Source organism: Mesocricetus auratus, unplaced genomic scaffold (genome assembly GCF_017639785.1).
Source record: "Mesocricetus auratus isolate SY011 unplaced genomic scaffold, BCM_Maur_2.0 Super-Scaffold_100025, whole genome shotgun sequence".
Taxonomy (NCBI): Eukaryota; Metazoa; Chordata; class Mammalia; order Rodentia; family Cricetidae; genus Mesocricetus; species Mesocricetus auratus.
The window spans coordinates 3,589,841-3,611,293 of NW_024429206.1; positions in this window are offsets into that span (position 1 = coordinate 3,589,841).

Consider the following 21,453-nt stretch of genomic DNA (forward strand, 5'->3'; position numbering starts at 1 on the left):
TGATGTGCACAAAGCCCGCACACACCTGAATGCTCAACACACGTCAGCTCCTTCTGTGTGGCTTTTGCCACTGTCACTAAAGTTCTGACTCCACCCATGAGTGGCTCTGACTACTGAGCTGCTGAAGTCATTTATTCTTAAAATCACGATTTTTAAGTCGTGATCATGGGACTTCAAACATAGCAACCCCTGGAACTGTCATGTCCTCACGAACCATTGTTTTCTGCTTTGAGGAAAGCCCTCGCTCTTGGTCCCTGGGCCCCTTCTCCTCTCTCGTGGGCTGCGAGTATGATATCATAGGTGAAGCATCAAGTACCACGAGTCAGATTTTCTCATGGAACTAACGGAGCCTGCGTCCATTTCCCACCAGGCCCCAAGCGAGAACAATTAAGCCTGGACACTTTGAACTTTTTGCAAAGAATTAATGGCGCTGTGAGTGCACAGGGGCGGACAGGCTCATCATTTACGGAGTCTCAGCCACTTTAAGTGGGGAGTTGGCTGAGGCGAGGGGAAGCTGTGAAGGTAAACACTGGCAGAAGCCATTGGAAGGCTCTGTCTTATCCCTGGGAAATGACTACGTTCCATTAAACAGCATAAAACAAGTCCTGTGATAATGACCCTCAGACACCAGTGCCAATGCCACAGCAGGGCTATGTTAAATTTCCCTGAAAGTGCTGGGCTGGAGTTTCACTCGCTGGCTTGGAAAGCTGGAAATTTCTTGATGACACCAGAAGACACACCGTGGTGTCCCTGGCTGTGAAGAGCACACCAACATGGCACCCGTGGGGTTTCGGCTGCTCTTGGGGCAGGGTAATAGGAGCCTGGGACAGTGCTGGAATGTGCTCAGAGAGGAAATGCAGCAGCTCACAGGGAGCAGGAAGGGTTAGAACTGCCGCTCTCCAGGTAAAGACACAAGGGGCCACCAGAGGGGATGGTGCAGTTCACTCGGGCGAGAACTGGTTCTGTCCGGATTCTCTACACACCAGGGGTCAAGCCAAGCTTGAACATAGCAGAACCCCATCTTGCTGGATCCTCCTATAGTCTGGGGTCCCCTGTCTCCCTGGGTCCTCCTATTCTGTGGTGTCCTGTCTCCCTAGGCCCTCCTAGTCTGGGGTTCCCTATCTCTGTGGGTTCTCTAGTCTAGGTTAATCCTGCTCCTGACATGGGGAAACCTGGCTTCCCTTTGTGGCTGTCAGCAGAAAAGGACAGGTGAGACTATCTCAGGTAGGTTTTCCTGGACTTTCTGGGTAAGGATTTTCCAGGCCTGGCACCTCTCAGATACCCCAACATCAGCAACCATCAGCTGGAACCTGCGCCCTGCTAATAAATCGAGAGTGTCGCGTCTCCCAAACCACATTATTACCGCTTATAATTTTGAGCCTTCATTTGCATACGAAAATTAGTCCTGTGACATGCGTGAATTTTCTTTTATTCTTGAACTAATTATAAACAAGAATGCCATGTTATTTACATAACTAATTACTGTTCCTTCTGCTCCCGGTTTTAAAACAGGGGCCATCCTGCGGCGGTTAACCGTGCAGATGAAAACCTACGTTAAAGTTTAGAAACTTGTCCCATTTGCATCTAGTACAAGTCCCTCTGAATGGGAGATGATCTGCTCCATTTTAATAGCACTAAATTAGGTTGATCTTAATTTATAGTTAATTTGAATAAATAATTCCTATCTACCTGAGTCTGTTTTTCAACAGCTCTTCGGAAATGTTTATTAACCCATAAATCTGCTGCCTTCCTTTGGGGAGACTTTAAGGGTCCTTTAAACTCAGGGCATATGGTGTGGAAGGAGAAACATCTCTGGAAAAGCAGTTGGGGAATCCAGGTATAAGATCTAACTATGTAAGTCATGTGCCAGGTCCCTCTGAGCAAATGCATATTCCTCTCTGAACTTTGGGCCTCTTTGTCATTAAAAGGTTAAGAGTTGGGACTATGACTCCATTAGTAGAGTGTTTGCCTGGCATGCCCAGAGTGGTAGTACATTCCTGAAATCTCAGCACTCAGGAGGTAGAGGACCTGGAGTTCAAACACAGAAAATTCCAGGCCAGCCTGGACTACTTATGACCCTGTCTCAAACAGTGACAATAGTAGGCTGTGCTGAACTGGATGGTTCCTAAGATTCCATCCACCCTTTAATATTCTGAGCAGGGGGGTCCATTTTCCTCCCACCTAATTTCATTCTTCATTTTTTTTTTACAATCTGACTCTTCTTGTGGTTGGAATCTTAGCTCCACTCACCCCAATCCATAAGAAACTGGTTCAACTTCTCTTGACCATGACACAAGAAGCTGGTTCCGGAAGCAGGGTTGGGAGGGTGCTGGGGCTGGGGGTGAGGGACATCCTGTTGACAATAGGGCTCAGCAGTGGCTAGACAGGAACCCAACACTCTGTCCATGAGTATCTGGATAATACTGTCTAGACCATCACAGCTGTGGGATGGAACTTCAGGGGCACGGCTGCAGGATGTGAGTATCAGATAACATGTGAGTGTGAATTTAAAACTAGCCAGGTTTGAATGGGGCGGGATGGGAGCTGTGGTCTGATATCCCAGCCTGGGAAAGACTTCCCCTTTCACACCATTAGTTCTCTGCTACACTGATACGTTAATTTGTTCAATACTTGCCCCTGTGATTAACTGAGAGTGCTCTCTGAGGGGAAGACATGGATGGAGGCATCTTTCTTAACAGTCCCATGCGGGTGTAGCTGGCTCCTCTTCCCGGTCTGCAGGGTGATCACACAGGGACGACTGACCAGTAATTGGATGTCTCAGGTACAGAGATGAATCACAGAGCTCGTAGGCCACTGCTGTCTGTGGCTTTGTGAATGGCACTCCTTTTGTTTTTCTGATCTCCTTACCTACCTATGACTCAACCAGGCAAAGGTAGGAGGAACCTTAGTTGGAGCAGCCAGGGGTTCTTGATGAGAGTGACAATGCTTCAGGCTTCATTAGAAATCAGGGCCCGTCTACTCCTCAAACATAAGAGGGACTGAAACCAAAAGCTAGGACCTCTGCAGTACCCCAGGGCAGCCAGTGACTAAAGGTGATGGGCGAGCTCGTCTCTGTCCGTGGTCCTGACGATGAAGATGCCTGAAAGATAGACTGTAGGGGAAGGCACACTGTTTTGACGTGGTTTTCGCATAACTGCGGTTAGCAAGAAAGAACGTTGTTTTCCTCTGGCTATCTAAGGTGCTCCAGCTTCCATCTTACACACACACCTCACCCACATCCTGCAGCCTTGTGAAGGCCAAACTCCTGTGCCGGAGCTTTCTTCTCTGGGGCTTAGGTGAAAGAGCATACTCAGTGTGCCAGGCTGACCAACACTGGGCAGCCACACTGTCCTCTCCCCAGTCAGTCTACATGGCAGCCACTACTGCCGTCCCCAGCTAGGAAGTGTACAAGAGCTGAGTTTAAGTCATTCACCCATGCTCTCAGGCCGTGTGCTGTAGAGAAATGTCTTTCCCACTCAGGAACTCCATTCCACAGGAGGGAGTCCAGAGACTGCCATTCAGAGATGCTGCAGATATTTTTCTTTGCAAGGGTTGGAAGGGCTGGCTGCAAAGAGCCGCCGTGTGAGCGCCTCAGAATAGAAAATTCATCCTAAACCTGAGGCAACACTGGCCACCCTGAATTCCCTACTCTGTCACTCACCACCCCCCCACACACAGCAAACAAAGCCAAAAACTTTCTCCATTTGAAATATACAGGCAAGAACAGGAAACAACAAATTCAAGGTCTTGGGAGCAGAGTGTGGCCTGGAAGTTAGTATGCATGAAGCCCTGGGATCTGTTGCCAGCACCAACAGAAAATTGGTATGGTGGTCCCGACCTGTGATACCATCACTGGGAAGGTAGCTACAGGAGGAGCCAAAGTTCAAGGTCAGCCTCAGCTGCACGGTGAGTTTAAGGCCAGTCTGGACTACAATGAGACCCATCTTTTTTTTAAAAAAATCATCAGGCATCTATGTAAGACCAAATTAGACTCCCTTACTATAGGTAACAATGGTGTGACTGGACAATGTATGAGACCACTAGCAGTGGGCCCAAGATCTAACACCAATGCACAAGCCGACTTAGTGGAGCCCATTCTATATGGAGAGATACCTTGCCCAGTCTAGACACAGGGGTGTGGGGGTGGGGAGGTGCCTTGGTCCTGCCTCAACTAGATGATGGGACAGACTTGGTAGACTTCCTATGGGAGGCCTTACCCTCTCCATGGAACAGATGGGAGGAGGGGGGAGTGGAGGGTTTGGGAGGGAAGGAGAGAGGGGGAACTGGGATTGGAATGTAAAAAAAATTTTAAATCATCAGGCAGTGGTGACACACACCTTTAATCCCAGCATTTGGGAGACAGAGGCAGGTGGATCTCTGAGTTCATGGTCAGCCTGGTCTATAAAGTGAGTTTCAGGGCTACAGAGAGAAATCCTGTCCCAAAAAGAATCACCAGGTGGACTTGAAACTAGAAATCCTGACCACATCAGCCCAAATGACATCAAATTTCCCCTTGGGGCTCACTTGAATACACAATCTTCCCTGTTTAGCCACATTGCCAGGAGGTGGGCACACCAAGACTCCCCCCAAGCCCTCTGAAGTGGTTCTATTAAGATGTCTGGACAGCAGCTTCTCCCCAAAGCCTGTGCCAACCATCTCTCTCTTTCTGGAATGCAGGAGATGCCAAGCTTCAGTCCATACAGAGACTAAATCTGGCTTTTAATAGGGGTGCTTCCTGTAAGCCGACAGCTGCGGGAGACAGGCCTCCAAGAGCCAGGACATCACCACTTAGACAGGATAGCAGTGGGACTTGCCCAGAACTCGTGCTGGAGGACATGGAGGGAGGAGGGAAGCCCTCCTGGGTGGAATGCATGTATTAGTTAGCTTGGCATCTCTGTTAGCCAATTCCTGCGGTGGTTTAAGTGAGAATGATCCCTCTGGGCTCATATATTTGAATGTTTGGTCCCTAGTTGATGGACTATTGGGAAATATTAGGAGGCGTGGCTTTGTTGGAGATGTGTCATTGGGGGCGGGATGTGAGGTTTCCAAAGCCCAGACACACAAAGCCCTGTCTGTCTGTCTGTCTGTCTGTCTGTCTGTCTGTCTGTCTCTCTCTCTCTCTCTCTCTCTCTCTCTCTCTCTCTCTCTCTCTCTCTCTCTCTCTCTCTCTCTCTCTCTCTCTGGATCAGATGTATGCCCTCAGCTACTGCTCCAGCCCCATGTCTGCCTGCCTGTTGTCATGCTCCGTGCCATGATGGTCATGGACTCACCCTCTGAAACTATAAGCGAGCCCCCATTTAAATACTCTCCTTTGCCTGCTAACTTGGGCATGGTGGCTCTTCACAGAAATAGAACAGTGCTGAAGACAAAACTTGACAGACTAGCTCACAGTTTAGAAACTCCCAGTCTGCCGTGGTGGGGAAGGAAGGCAGGGTGACCTTGGGAGATTGGGGTGATGCCTCATAGAGGTGGGAAGCAGAGAACACAGGACCAGACCCAGCCAGGCACACCCTTCAGAAGGCCTGCCACTGGTGACCAGCCAGGTTCCACCTCCGAAAGTACCCACCACCTCCAAAATGGTGCCAGGACCCAGGGACTGAGTTAGGCACTGGAGCCTGTGGGAGAATATTTCATATCCAAACAGTAACACTCCCGATGAGAAAAGGGAAAAGCACCCTAGTTGTATCTGTTTCATCCTAGCCCAAGAAAAGCCCCCTGGGGTATTCAGTCTCAGAGTTGGAAGAAATTGGGATAGTCCCTTTGAAGATTATCCTCCATCCCCCAAGCTGTCAACTCTGGCCAGAACATGTTTACTTTAGCTGAACAGGATCCAAAGCCACACAACCGGTGTTTTGTCACACTTGTTCTTTCTCTAGACAGTCACTGCATGCATAGTCGGTGAGACAGTGTGCACAGGAGACCAATATTGAAGACCTTCTTCCAGATCCTATCTCTCGAAGGTCCGGCTGACTTCCAATAGTGTGAAGCCGGGTACCAAGCCTGTACCATGGAGCCTCTGAAGATTCCTCCAAATATTCCAGAAGCAAAGCACATCCCTCTCACTTGTTCTCATCCCTCTACCTCATAGACACTCATGTTCTCAGGAGGAAGTGCTCAGACAGGGGGAACCCCGTCGGTCCATGGTGGCAGCGCACAGGCACTGGGAAGCTGTGTCTGCTCTCTGTGACCTCTTAGCCTCAGATCTCTCATTTCTAAACCTGCACACAAACAGGCTTTGGAAGGTTCCCCTTGGTGATGACTCTGTGTTATCCCAGCCTCTAAAGAAAGAACATCACAGAAGATAATGAGTTACCCATCACTGGAGCATGAGCTTTAATGGTTATTTATCTCACCGTTATGGCAACAAATGAGTTTAGAACTTATTAAATGTTTAGAAAAGAAACAATGTGTTTAGAGTTAGTGGGACCTTTGCAGAGCCCAAAGATGAGGCTGGAGACTTGCCCAGGGCCCCCAAAGCATCTCGAGAAAGCCAGCTGTGTGTGATGAGACACAGTCCATGCTTCTGCATGGGAGGCACTGCTTGATGCCATGGCCACGCTGAGGAGTGTCATCTTCTTACTCTACTGAGTCACTGTAACCAAGTACATGACACTGGGCAATGTGCTGTGCTGGTGGCTATAAAGTCCAGACTGCACGGTGCTGTGTTCTGGCTGCATCGCAACATGGCAGATGGTGTCACATGTGCCTGGCTGTGATCCCAGAATAGCAGATGGTGTCCTGTGTGCTACACACACACACACACACACACACACACACACACACACACACACACACACACACAGAGAGAGAGAGAGAGAGAGAGAGAGAGAGGCAAGGAGGGAGGGAGGGAGGGAGGGAGAGGGAGAGGGAGAGGGAGAGGAGGCCAAGTTCACTCTTAGGAAGAAATTCATTCCTATAAGTTCCAACCCACTCCCCAAGGTCAGCATTAGTCCCTTCCCAGGGCACTCATGACAATCACCTCATGCAGAGCCTCCATGTAGGAACCCTGTGGACAGACCACTGTAGCCGCAGTTGTCATGTCTTAATGGTAGAGGAAACTGAGGCAGAGGAGCTGGAATACAGCCAGTGTCGTGCAGGAATAAGAGTCTGAGGTCTATCCCCAAGGCTCAGGGCACGCTCCACTCTCCTCTTCAAAGTCAACATCAGTTTACCGTCCTCTGGGTCCTGCCTGTGAAGCAGCCTTCTCTCTGAGGTCACATCCCTGGGTTGCTGTGACACTGTACAATGGGGTCTGAGGGACTTAGGACAGAAATGGACCACCTCATGCTTCTGAGGGAAAAAGCCTGAGTGAAAACATCATGGTGAAGCCAACCAGGAAGCTCAGCAGGCAAAGGTGAAAGCAGTTCAATCCCTGGGACCTACATAGAAAAAGGAGGAAACCTAGTCTTACAAGTTGATTTCTGACATCTATGAGGGAGCACTTAAACACACACACACACAAACATACATATACACACATACATACACACACATGCACACACACAAACACCACATTTATAAACACACAAGTACACGAACACACAAGCATACATACACACAAATACACTCACACACATATAACACATACATAAATATATATATACACACATACAAACATATGCATACATGCACACATAAATACACACAGAGGATAAATGTAATCTTAAAAATTAAACATTAAAAGATGTCACAAGGCTATGCTCTCTCTGGGGACACAGAGGAGGAGGGGAGCCTGCTGTGAGGTAATAACTCCTGGGGTGTTAGGCACCAAAGCCAGTCCCTGAAGATCCTCCCTGTGCATGTGAGCCTCTAGTCAGCTCTCCCATGTAATAAGTGAGCTACCCTAACTTACTCCCCAGGTTGGGACCCAGGTTGGGACTTTGACACATAAAAGGAAGACCACTTCAGCCTCCAGCGCCATCCCGTCCCACATGTCTTTATGGAGAGGGTAAGAATGGAGTCCTTGCTTGTTCCTGGTTCCCTCATGGCCTTATGTCCTATCTCCTTCTGCAACCACAGCAGTCCACTCTGATGTCAAAGGCACGGGCTGATAGCACCTTATGCCTTAGGTGGCCTGGAGCCTGGAAAAGCCAGAGAATGGGGAGGAAGCCTTGTCCCTTCCAAAGGAGGTGGGAAGATTTCAGCCAACCATGAACTAGTAGAACACATGCATCATGACACCACCAAATACAATGACAACAGGACAGAGTCTTACCACAGCAGAGGATGGCAAATGAGGCTCACATCAGAGAAGGAAGTCATCGAGCTTGTGCTCCTCCTGGTCCAAAGATCAAGGGCAACCATCCCAATCATTCAACAGAGAAGACCAACACCCACTGGTCTGATACCTTTCGTTACTCAGCGAGCAAATAATGCCCCACTGTGCACCAGCCAAGGAGACAGAAAAGGAAAAAGAGGTCAGTCCCCAGTGCCACCACTAGGAAGTAGTATGAGCCAGGCAGGCACTGGGTCAGAATCTGGGAGAGGGTGGAAAGGCTCTGGAACAAATGAGGACTGAGAGAGAGAAGGAAGCTATTCCCTGTGTGATCATCTGTAAGTAACATGACATCCTGTGACTCAGTTTCCTTAAATGTATGAAGAAGGTATTGACATCGATGAATCACCAAACCAATAATTCATGTAAAATTGAGGGAAATTGGCCTGGAACACAGAAAGTGCTCCATAAGTGCACAACATTTTGTTTGGTGGCTTTAATGGTGGCGGTACCAGCCACAGAAGCCTGATGGCTGCCAACACCACAGTCTCAGGTGCAGAAGCAGACTCGACAACTGTGCTCTTTCCTACGGTGAAACCGGGCTTCAAACGAGAACCTGTGTGTCCCAAGCTCAGTGTCCTTAAGGTCTCTCGGAGGTGGCGGCCCCGCCCAAGTTCAGCCAGCAGAGGTCTCTGTGTAGAAAGGCAGCGTGCCTGCGCATCGCCCAGGCAGGTGGCAACCCTCCCAAGTTTGCTTCTTCATCTCTCTCTGCGAGCGTGCTTTCCGCTTGTGTGAATGAAACCCACTAAGTGGCATGGCGGCTGCTCTAATTATAGGCTCCTCAGCCTGAGCCAAGAGGAAGTCAGTTAATGTACACTTGAGTGGATTTCAAGTCAGATTTTGTGAGTCCCCAGCAGGAGGAAAGTGGGCCAAATTCTCCTCCAAAACAGCGTGGCAGGAAGATCTGGCACCCGGAGACTTCCCGGCTCCTGGCTGCTGGAGCAGGTGCCACGACTTCGCAGGCTGCAGGCTGCCGCAGCAACCCCCTGGCTGCCTTTCCCCTGGCCCTGGCCTTTTCCAGGAGCTGAGAGGATGGAGGGAGGGGAAAGCCTTTGGAGGTGCAGGCGATCCCCAGGAAGCTCCTGCAGCTGCTGCTGAGCCTGGCCCAGCCTCCTGCCCCTCCCACAGCATATCTGAGTTCCACATTGATTCCTGAAGGGACCCAACATGGCTATTTGAGGAGGGGACCACAGCACCAGTCCTGTAGTCACCAATATTTATCACCAGCCTACTCTGTTGAGCTGTAAGGCAATAAAGAGATAAGGGGTGGCTCGGGGATCCAACCACATACCCTTGTCCTCCAGTGGGAGGGACACACAGATCAGTCCAGAGTCAAGAATCCAGAAAGACTTCCCGGAGAGGAGGCACTTGCTCCCCATGACTTGCTCAGCCTGCTCTCCTACACAGCCAAGGACCATCCGCCCAGGGGTGGTACTACCCACAGTGAACTAGACCCTCCCGCATCCATCAGGAGTCAAGAAAATACTCTACAGACTTGCCCACAAGCCAATCTGATGGAGGCATTCTCTCAATAGAGGTTCCCTCTTCCTGGATAGGTTTGTGTCAAGTTGACAAAAACCAACCAGCACAGGGAGGGCAGGGCAGGAAGGGGAGAGCAGGGGAGGGAAGGGCAGAAGAAGGGAGGACAGGAGAGGGAAGGGCAGAGGAGAAGAGGATGGGGGAGGGAAGGGCAGGAGAGGACAAGGCAGGGGAGGGCAGAAGAGAGGAGGGAGGGCAGGGGAGGGTAAGGGAGGGCAAGGGAGGGCAGGGGGAGGGCAAGACAGGGGAGGGCAGAGGAGGGAAGGGAATGCAAGAGAGAAGCCATGGTACCTGTTGTGAGGTCCTCTTGAGAAGTGATCAGAGGGACCCTCCTGAACCATCCCTACTTGTGAGAGCCACATGAGATAGATTGCACCCTGTCTGTGCCATGAGCTTCCAGTACCTGGCGGCAAGGCTCGTGGTGAACTGTCAAACAAGTGAACAAGTGAATGAAGGAATTAATGAATGAGTGAATGCATGAGTGACTATGTGAACAGATGATAAGTGAATGAATGAATGAATGGCAACGAATCAATGAATCAATGAATGAAAGACAAAGAATAAATTATTGATGGGTGAATGAATAAATGAGGGGATGGCTTCGTGAATGAAAGAGCGAGCATTGAGAGGGAGGAGGTGTGTAGCCTGTTGAGCCCCTCCAGCCTTGACACGGTCCAGAAAACAGCGTACAGGGTGACACGCAAGGATGTCCAGGCCAAGGTCACAGCAGGCAGGGGCTAACAATGAGTTGTGTGGCCCGGGACAGTGGCAGCAGGTGGGGGCTGCAGCCCAGCTCATTGGAAATGCAGAGAGGATCCACTGCCCGCGCTGGCGGCGGCGAGGAGCGCACCCGGGAAAAGACAAGAAAAATGAAGCCGCCGCAATCTCATTTTCTGAGGCCTGCAAGTCAGCCAGGAAATGGCTATTATTCCATCGCACTGTCGGTATTAAGTTATTTCCCGCACTAAATACGGGAACGTTCATGAATATCTATTGAGTCCCAGGTACAGACCCCTCCCGGCTCGGAGGCTGCCGCTCCGCCTTGACTCCTGCAACAACACCCCTCAATCTCACCCTGAAGTGAGAGACAATAGTATTTTAAATTGCTTAATAAATCTCTGGATTGATGCCCCCAGAAGACCCGGGAACTTCGTCTCCATTACACAAATAAAAGGGATCACATTTTAACCAGTGCTGGGCTAGGAGTTTGGGGACGCAGCTTAACAACAGCCCTTCTACCTGGGCAGGGGCAGGGTGGGGGGTTGGGGGCAGCGGGGTGAGGTATCTGCACCCTGGACCCCAGCTGGGCATCTTGGCCATGTTGGTCCCAAGGGCCCTGTATACAGGCATTTCCCTTTAGGCGGTTTTGAAAGCCTAGCTGGTGGGAACCTGTAGGACTGGGCTGTACCACTCTACTTGGCTGCCAAAACTCAGGTGGAAGACCTCAACACCATCCACAGGTGTCATTGTTAAGTCACTAGCACCCACCTAGGGTCCTGCCCCAACTCCAGGGCAAGGGCTTAGGGAAAAAAAGACCAAGAACTAGCTATGGTATAATACCCTAATGTACCATGGATTGCTCAGTGTTCAAAGAGAGCTGACCTGTCTCTGGTTCTACAAAACAGTCTACACTTCCATCGTGGCCAGCAAGCCACAGAGTCTAAGGAACTAAAGACTAAAAAGATTCAGAAGTGGTCCTGATGGGACTTGCCATCAATCACGGGGCACCCTGAGTTCCAGGGTATGAAGACAGAGAACGTATAAGTGACCTGAGATAGCCATGACAGTTTCACAGGTACCAAGTCACAGGGATCTAGGCATTCAACCACCTGCCCCCAAAGCCAGGTCCTGCCTTTAGGTCACTGGGCATTTTCCTCAGCTGCCACTGTTGACGCTTCCTCCCACACCTCTGAACTTTGATGTTTCTTTCTCCAAGGCCTGCTGGCTCAGCACTGACTTATCCCTGCATGACACACTCCAATGTCAAGGCACAGGTCAGAGGTGGCCTTCAGGAGGCCCACCTTGCCCCCCAGGAAGTACTGGGTGCTACTTGTCTTGTTGTGTTTGGGGTGCTATTGATGGCTCCAGGCCTTACGCATGCTAAGCCCATGTTCCGTCACTGAGCCCCCACCACCAGCCCACATAAATCATCCTTTTCCCCTCAGGATATGAATTCTTCTTCAGTCCCTTCTGATAGCAGCTCCCAGGGCAGGACTAATACTTTCACTCATCTATTGTGATAGACACATGACAAACTCACCTTACACCGGCATGGACCCTGTACATCACACATTACAGGAACTGTCTCTCACCCCTCCACTCTGGGCTGCCTGCCCAAGAACAGAATCTGATGAGAGTGGTTCATTAGCCTACACTTTAAAGACCTGAATTCTTTTCAGTGTTTCTTCTAGAATCTCACCCACCCTCAGGCAAGAAAGCCCACTAAAGGGCATAAGGCTTTTAACTGGTGACTTCTGTTAAATCCTGCCAGTAGCTAATCAACCACCGAACCCACGAGCGAGGCCATCGTGGAAAAGCCAGCACTATCCAACACGTCAGCTTGCCTGAGTAAAACCACACAGGACCAGCCAAGCCCAGTACAGACCAGAACCATCAGCAGACCAGCAAGTGTTTAAGTGCCCCTCCCCTGGTATTGCTGCCTGTCTGCCCATAGCAGACAGCAGGCAGCGGCCACTACATTCACTCTACAGAGATCTCTCCTGCATACAGTGCTGGGAATAACCTGTAACCTGCAATAACACAGCGTGCATCCAAAAGCCGCCTCCACTAAAGCAAGAGGAAGGTCACCCTCAGCACAAGCAGTGTGTGATCACATATGAGATGGGAGAGACACACATACACCACCGGGTGTTTCTAGAAAATTTTCAGTCGGGGAAGGCCTGGGCCAGAATACTGAACTCCATCTGGGGAAGAAAGCCAGACACATCACTCTTTTGGACAAGCAATTTTTTTTGCATAATTGACGATTCTTGGCATATTCTCTCACTTCTCTGCGCTCAGCCTCTCATGTCACTCATCCTCGCTCAAGACAGCGCGAGGTGACGTCCCTGAAAAGAGAACGCCAAAAGGACCTCTGCTCCTTACCCTTAAATATTCCACTTGATATAAATCCCCCGAGGAGGCCTCTCAGCTCCAAGTACCAGGGGAATAGGAGGGGCCATTCCCCAAGCTGCTTTGTGCTCAAGGTTCTCAGCTTTGTATTAAAATGTCCCCGGTTCCCCATAATTTATTAACAGAGCCGCAACTACGAGGGATCGGCTTTGTCCCCAGTGCTCTCGAGCTAGAAATAAAGCCACCAGAGTCAAAGAGTACGTACCTGGGTGTTGGGAGGAAACTTCCAGAATACCTGATTTGAGGGGTCTGGAAAGACGAGGCAGACTCATCTCTGGGCACTTCTGATCCAGGTAGCCTGGGTCAGGTTCCTCCCATCCACAGAGTGCAAATGCTCCTCAGAGAGATGGAGGAGTGACAATCACGCTGCCCCTGGTTCACTGGGAGAAAGTGAGATGTCAAGCATGCATAGCAGGTAAAGCATGGGTCTGGGATGTAAATCCAGCATGGCAGAACCCAACGCTCTCACCACCCACGCTCACAACCTGGAGGGGGAGTGACCTGTGAAGGCTGCCTGGAGGACTCAGGGCTTCCTTCATCTAAGCTTCCTCACTCTTGACTCCTCCTCCTCTTCTTCCTCTTCCTCCTCTGAACACTCAGCAGGCGTCTTTGCATGTGTATGAGCGCATGCAACTCGGTGACAATGAATACATAAGCAAGCCAACTGCAGAGTAGGGAATGGGCCACAGCAGATGCCACGTGAGTGCATGGGCTCTGCCGCTGGGAAGGGCATGGAAGGGTAGAGAGCAGGTAGGATGGTGAAGCTGAAAGGTGGGAGGAGAAGAGACTGGGATGAACAGAGGACCTGGGCTCACCTCCCCCCAGCTGCACCATGAATACTCTCTGACTTAGTGCAGCACGTCCATCCCCTCTGCAGCTTCGGCTTCCCCAATTCCAGACTAGAGACGGCCACAGTTCCCTCCAAGGGTGGAGCCATCCATAACACAGTTCACATCCCGTGTCCCCAGGGCTCATCAAAAGGGGAGTAAACATCCTTCCATCCTTACCGCACAGTGACACAGAGTCAGGTGGCAGTGGCCCTCCCGTTTGACCTCCAGGTGTGTGTTCTCCCCGAAGCCATGAGGCCACATGTGGCAGCCACAAGGCATCCAGAGCCCCCGCGCATGGCAAGGAAGGGCACTTGCCTGGCTTAAGTGCCCTCTGTAAATGTGAAATGGCCTTGGAATGAAAACAAAGGTCAAAGACCAAGCTGACCAGGTGTCTCAATGGTGACGGCACTCACCGCAGGGCCCGATGGCCTGAGTTCAATGCTTAGGAACCGTTCTGCAACAGGAAAGGGCTGTCCCATGAAGGTTAAAAGCCTCGTGGTCATCACTCCTGTTGGGTCCCTATTAAGTCGAACACCCTATGTTCTGGTCAAACTAAAAGTATATTAAATCAGTTTCTTTTGTTTCTTTTAGTTTTTGAATGACAATACTAGGAAGTCTATGTCACATGTGTGGCTCGCAGTTACTGGCTGACCCTGATCTGCAAAACTGAACAAAAAATGACAAAGAAAAAGACCCTGCCATGTGGGGCTTGGTTCTGAGCTCCACCCCACCCCTGAGTGTCAACCTGGGCCAGCGGAAGGTCTTCTGGGAGCCCTGGTTTCCCTATCTGTGCAGTGAGGATCTTCCTTGAGAAAGCCAGTGTGGCTAGATGTTTGCAATGTCTTAACTCTCCACTGAATGCACAGTCATGTGCCATAGAACATTCCATTAACAGAGAGTCACAAATAAAACCCAGTCCTGTACAGCTAGAGAAGAAAGCATTCAGTTGGCCAAGGACATAGTGGCACCCCAAATCTAAGAGTCCTTCCTGTGTTTGTCAGGGGGCTGCGTGAAAACACTGACCAGCCCAGCTGTCAGGGGAAACATGGCAATGTCAGGTGGCACACAGAACATTACAGGCAGGTATCCCTGGCTTACATGTGGACACACTTCTTATTCTGAAGCATACTCCTCATGAGAAACTTTACAGTAAAACTAACACTTGGTGAAACGGCATCTTCCTGTATGTCCTGTTAACCTGATTTCTTGATTTCATAGGATACTGAGAGAGAGAGAGAAAGAGAGAGAGAGTGACCTCCACCCTCTGGGATCATTGGCAGGCTCTACAGCGTGTCTCCTCCCAGCCCAGGTCTAATGTCACAATTGCAATGTGTTGGGTGACCTGTGACAATATAGGAGCCCCCTTTCTCTTACACAGCTGGACTACTGGAATACCGCTCACACTGACAGGAGACTGAGGGCCTTCCTGGAGTCTGTCCCTGGGACCATGGCAAGGTAACTAAAACCCTCTTCACCCCAGTATGTGCCTCTGGCCTAGACCCTACCCTTGAGGCCTCTATTTCAACTTCTGTCTTAGCTACTTTTCAATTGCTGTGAAAAGCCACCATGAGCAATGCAACTTACAAAAGAAAACAATTTGCTGGGACCGTGGTTATCGAGGGTTAGAGTCCATGACCATCATGGCAGAAAACATGGCGGCAGGCAGGCAGGCAGGCAGGCAGGCATGGCCCTGGAGCAGTAAATGAGAGCTCACACCCTGGTCTGCAAGTTAGAGCCAGAGAGACAGCAAACTGGGCATCCCATAGAACTATTTTATTCTTAATTTTGGAAAGACTTGTTTTATTTTATGCGAATGAATGTTTTGCCTGTATGCGCACCACCACAGGCCTGTCGAATGCCCTGAAACTGGAATCCTGGTTGGTTTAAGTGGCACCAGGAGTGAAACCCACGTCCTCCTAAAGAGCCATAAACTGCTGATCCAGCCTCCAGCATCCCTGTGGTGCGCTTCTGAAACCTCAGAGACCACCCCTAGTGACACATTTCCTCCAATAAGGACACACACTTCCAACTAGTAACCAAGTGTTCAAATAGGCAAGCCTGTAGGGGTCATTCTCATTCAATCCACCACAACTACCCCTGTCACTCACCCTGCTCACTGGGCTATGGGGATGAGCAGGAACGGGGAGAGAGGTAGGACATTAGGCCTGGCCAGTATCCCCACCCTCCTACCCCATTTGTGTCCATGCTTTTCCTCACCTTGCAGGGCTCCGAGAAGGCACAACCTGATGAGGGCTTCACCTTTCCCCGGCCTGGCCTGGCTCCAGGAGCTGCAGATGGCCCCTCTGTCCATCAGGACAATGGGCTACAAATTAGATGGCCTTAATGGGGCATTCCTGAAGGTGAGGACACCTGTCACCCATCCCGCTACTGAGACAAGACCACACTGGCCATCCCCAGGCAGCAGAGGTCTGCTGATCTCCCTGCACCCAGGAGTGGTGGCACCCCCAAGATCAGGCCTTCCAGAGAGTGGAGAACTTGTAGAAGAGTACAGTTACCCTGAGACACACTTCACCACCTGCTGGCCATAACCCAGACCACTCTCTAGGAGAGGGGGGGGGGAGAGAGAGAGATAGACAGAGAGAGAGAGAGAGAGAGAGAGAGAGGGAGGGAGGGAGGGAGGGAGGGAGGAAGGGAGGAAGGGAAGGGAAGGGGGAGAGAGGGGAGAGAGAGGAGAGAGAAACAGGGAAAGAGAGAGGAGAGAGAGACAGAGAAAGAGAGAAGAGAGAGAATGAGAGAGGAGAGAGAGGAAAGAGAGAGAGGGAGGGAGGGAGGGAGAGAAACAGAGAGACAGAGACAGAGAGAGAGCACCTGGCCATTCACCCCCACTATGACTCCTGAGAACAACTGCTTCCCTTTCTCAGACTCCGAGACTAGAAGCAGCACACCCCAGGACAAGGTAAGCAGTCACAGCAGCTAGAGAAGTGGACCTCAGTCGTGACACCTCTAAAGGGCGAACGACCCTTTCTCAGTCGGTGCTTATCAGATATCATGAACGTCAGTATGAGGTGGCAACGAAACAATTTTGTGGTTGGGGGTCACCACAACACCAGGGATTACATTAAAGGGTTGCAGTGTGAGGAAGGTTGAGACCCACATGCTAGAAGGTAGCTCTGCACAAGTGCCTGTCACCCTCTACAGGCTCCAGTGTCTCTTCCTGAGGCCAGGACAGTGGTAGCATCCCCTGGACACCACAGCTGAAGTTTAAACGTTATGTCTATAATGGCTTTTGACACTCTGATGGATGGCCCCACCCATAGGGAGCTGGGCACCCCAGCTGTGGGGCCACCCAGTGCAGGCTTACAGTGCACATCAGCTTATCTCACATTGTCTGATTTCATGCCAGGGCTTAGCTGGTTTATTAAAAACCCCTGTGCACAGCCATAAGTGCTAGGGACCCTTCCCCCGGAGGTCACTTACTGTTCTGTGCATTCTTATTGCTATCCACCCAAGCACCTGTGTGTGTGCATGTGTGCATTCATGCATGTGTGCACACATGTGTGTGTTATTGTTGTCGCTGATGTTTTCCCTAGAACTAATCCACATCAGATCTCAATTTCCATCTTAGCTTATTTTCTTTCTGGTGCTGGAAAAAGAACAAACACGTGTACACATATACACACATGTTCACACACAGACACATACTCACATGAATATACAGTACTAACACACACACATGTACACATACATGTGTACACACATGCACACGCAGAGACACATACACACATGTACACACACACAGCTCAAAGCCTTATCAACTCATGTGACCAGGAAAGACATCTTCCAACCCTCAGTGGCATCCAGGAGTTCCACTCCAAAGTGCCCCCTCTCTGAGAACACTCTTCCGACTCTTCAGAGCATTAAGCCTGCTGTGTGACCTCGGCCTTCCTTGGCCCTGTGCTGAGAAACTAAGAAATGCACCCCAGAGAAGTGCATAACAGAATGAGTTGAGGTCCTTCCCTGACACATCCTTGCTGTGTGGCCTCAGACAAGACATCAACTTCATCTTTTGCCCAGGGCCAATGAAAAAAAAAAAAAAAACGCCTGTGGAATCCCAACCACCCACAAAAGCTCATGGAACCACCGATATGTTTAGTGTTGCCTCAGCAACACAACCCCTAGACCCAGGTGCCTGCTGCTCCCCAGACCTCTGGAAAGTCTGTGTGTGCAGCACCACAGAACTGGTCCTGGCTGGAAGCCTCCCCATGGCTTCCCCACAGCTCCTCCTCCTCCTCAAGCCCACCCCCATTGTTCCCAAGACTAATTTATTTATTTTCTTCTGAATCCTCAAAGTCCATCAAGCTGTGGAGTAGTCGGATGGATTTTTTAATTAATTGAAGCGGAATCGATGAAAAAGTGATTGTTCTGGGCCAGGCTGGCAGTGGGAAATTAATGGATGTCCGGTGGGGGAGGGGTGGCCATATTGAGCTGTGGTTGGCCTGTGGGTACCTGGAGGCCAGCAACTATCACTGGGGGGGGGCAGGGTGGATGAAAGCAAGGGGACCACATTCCCGCCCTGACACCAGCAGATCTGAGTCCAGGATTCCGGGCCTTCACTCACCTGCTGTGCGTACTCCCACAAACCAGCCTCAGAGTCTCTGAGCTCCGTGCCTCCTCCGGGCATGGCTGTAAGGTTGTTAATGTACACTGGCTGCAAGCGGCCCTTAAGCACTTGGTATAAAGGGAGATAAACCAGAGCCAGAGTCAAGGTCACACAGTGGAGAAATTTGCCAGAAGCTGCACACACCCTAGCAGATGGTAAGACTTTCCGGTTAGGGCGATGGAAGGTTCTGGAAATGGATAACATTTGCAAGACCTTGGCCATGCACCTAAAGAAATTGAACAAACATTAGTAAAATGGTGAGTTTTCTGTTGTACACCCTCAAACAAAAATGAGAGGAAATACCTGGCATGCCGCCTACAGTACCAGTGCTGTTACAGTCATCTTTCTAAATGAAGCCATTCCCCCAAATCATCTGGGAGACGCATTCACGGGTGTGATAGGCAGTCAGCTGGGACCCAGGTCCCTGCCACCCTAGGCGCTTGCCTCTGTGCCCCATGGCTTTATGACCTCTCTCAGAGCAAGGCGTGGCCTCTCCACCTCCAGTCTGGCCTTGTGGCCATGACTTATTTCTTCTACAAAGTAGGTGGTATCCAAAGACGAGGACGTGTCCCCATTCTGGTGATCTGAGATTCAAGACGAGTCAAGATGGGGGACTAAGGTGTGAGGTCCACAGGACTGGTTACCTTCGTGTATGGCTCCTTCCTTGTTTTCCCAGTGGTCTTTGCTTCCACTGACACAGACCTGTTGTGGGCATTTCCTTGTCCCGCCAGGTCCCACCGCCCTTCTCTGCCCCAAATAAGCGCATGGGCGCTATATTAATTATGAAACTGTTGGCCAATGGCTAGGGCTTCTTATTGGCTAGCTCTCTCTAAACTATTAACCCATTTCTATTAGTCTAAGTATTTCCACGTGGTCTTATCTTACCGGAGAAGGGTCCAGATCTGTTACTCCTTTGGTGGCCTACATGGTGTCCTTCTTTTGGCAGGCTTCCTCTGTCTACCTTTCCCAGAATTCTCCTTGTCTCCTCGCCCCACCTATCTTCCTACCTCTGCTTGCCAAACTGTTTATTCATCAATCCATAAAAGAAACATACATACAGAAGGACATCCCCCCTCACAGACCTTCTCTCCTGTAGACCCACCCAACATAGGAAGCCACCTGCCACTGTGTCTGTGGATGACTCTATACCTAGGATCAGCTGCTATCCTGAGGCTGGTTATCTACTCACAACACGCACACACGCACACACGCACACATTCCTTTTGCCATAGATAGAAATGTGTGCACAAGTTCCTGGGTAGAGAGCATGGACACCTCTGGGGAAGGTGGAGGGGACACTATCCAGGCCACAGCAGCCATTGAGACTTCTTGAACAGTTGAGGCAAGAATAGCAGCTGGAGCCACAAACCCTCCCCTGGGTGTTTGGCTGTCACCCATGGCCGATAGTGCCCACTGTAGCCAGCCTGCTATGTGACAGGTACACCATCACTCCTGTGCCGCAGCCTTCAGCCAGATGACCCCAACTGGCAAGCCTTCCTGTCTTCCTGTTGCTGATGGTAAACTCTGATAAGAGCCACACAGCTGGTACCAGACCACCTGCATCCTGATGAACGAGCCACTAAATTCCATGGAGTTCACTACAGCGCATAAGCTGAGTCCCCAGGCGATGCCTGGGAAGGTTAGGGGAGAATCACTCACTGCACACCTATGGTGTACAAAACATACTTCACACATGACCTCACTGAACCCTCATGAATCCCACACCAGTATTCATTGCAACCCAGACTACAGATGAGGAAACTGAGGCTCTGTGAGTAGAAACCATTAACTTAGGATCACAGGACGGAGCTAGCAGATTCCAATATCCACGCCAAGTCTACTGACACTGAAAATGCTGTCTCTCCAGCTCATCCTGCTGAAAATAAGGCCAAGTCAGTAAGTGGCTCTCCCAGATGATCCACTTTCCCTTCTGAAGTCCTCCCACAGGTCTACCACCCACCTGCCACCCAGCTCCACCTGCCTGCCACCCAGCTCCACCCACCCGGCACTCAGCCATCACAGATGGACACAGGATGGGATGCTGAGTCAAGCTCTGCCTTTGTGGCTGTGTGACCTTGGGCCAGTAAATTCACCTCTCTGAGCCTCTCTCTGCTGAATACAACGGGCAGCAGAGGGAATTCTGCTATACCAGAGTCCCCAGAGCTCTATCCCAGGTCACTCTCTGACTCTTCATGCCTCCTGTCTCCAGCCCTCACTCATGATGAATCCAGAACCGCATCTCATCTGTCTGTCTGTCTGTCCACAGTTCTGTTGTTTGAGGACTGATCCTGCCCCTTGTGGCAGACAGGACTTCACCCCTGGCATCACAGCAAACATATCCAGTGTTATGAGGATTTGATCATGGGAGAATGGTGTCATTTGTCAGCAATGTCCGTGTCCACAGCCCAATACATTTGCATTCGGAGCTGGAAGCAGAAAGACCCTGTAAGAAGAAGAGGGAAAGGGGTTGCCTCGGAGTGACTGGCATGAATTATTTCGACCTAACTTACTAATTAAGACCCTCATTAGCAGCCCAAATTTGTGATAGATAGGCAGAGGACTTGGCACAATGGTTTAATTTAATGATTCCTTGCATTTACTTTGTTAATCATCTTTAGTCTGATTTAATTTATGCCGATGTGACTGTCCTCATTTCTAATTAAGGCATTGATGGCAGGGACGCCGCCATCGCAGAAGAATTTCAATCAAGTCTCATACAAAAGCAGATACCGGTGCTTACGACCTCTGAGATGATGATTTGCAAAGCCGGCTGCTTATTGTTTTATTTCTGCCAGAAAGGTTGGGGAGGGTCTGGTCTTTGCCTGGGGCAGATGGTTCTTACTAACCACAGACCTTTACAACCATTGATTCTTTTTAAGGCTCTGCAAACATCCATAATATTGAAGTAGAGCTCTCCTGGATTCACACACAAGAGGAGCAGAGTTCAGAGAGGCTGTAGGACTGGGAGAAGGTCACACAGCAAGTCAGCAAGCCTGGGAGGCAACCCTTTCAAAACAACACACACACACACACACACAAACCCCATGACCACCCAC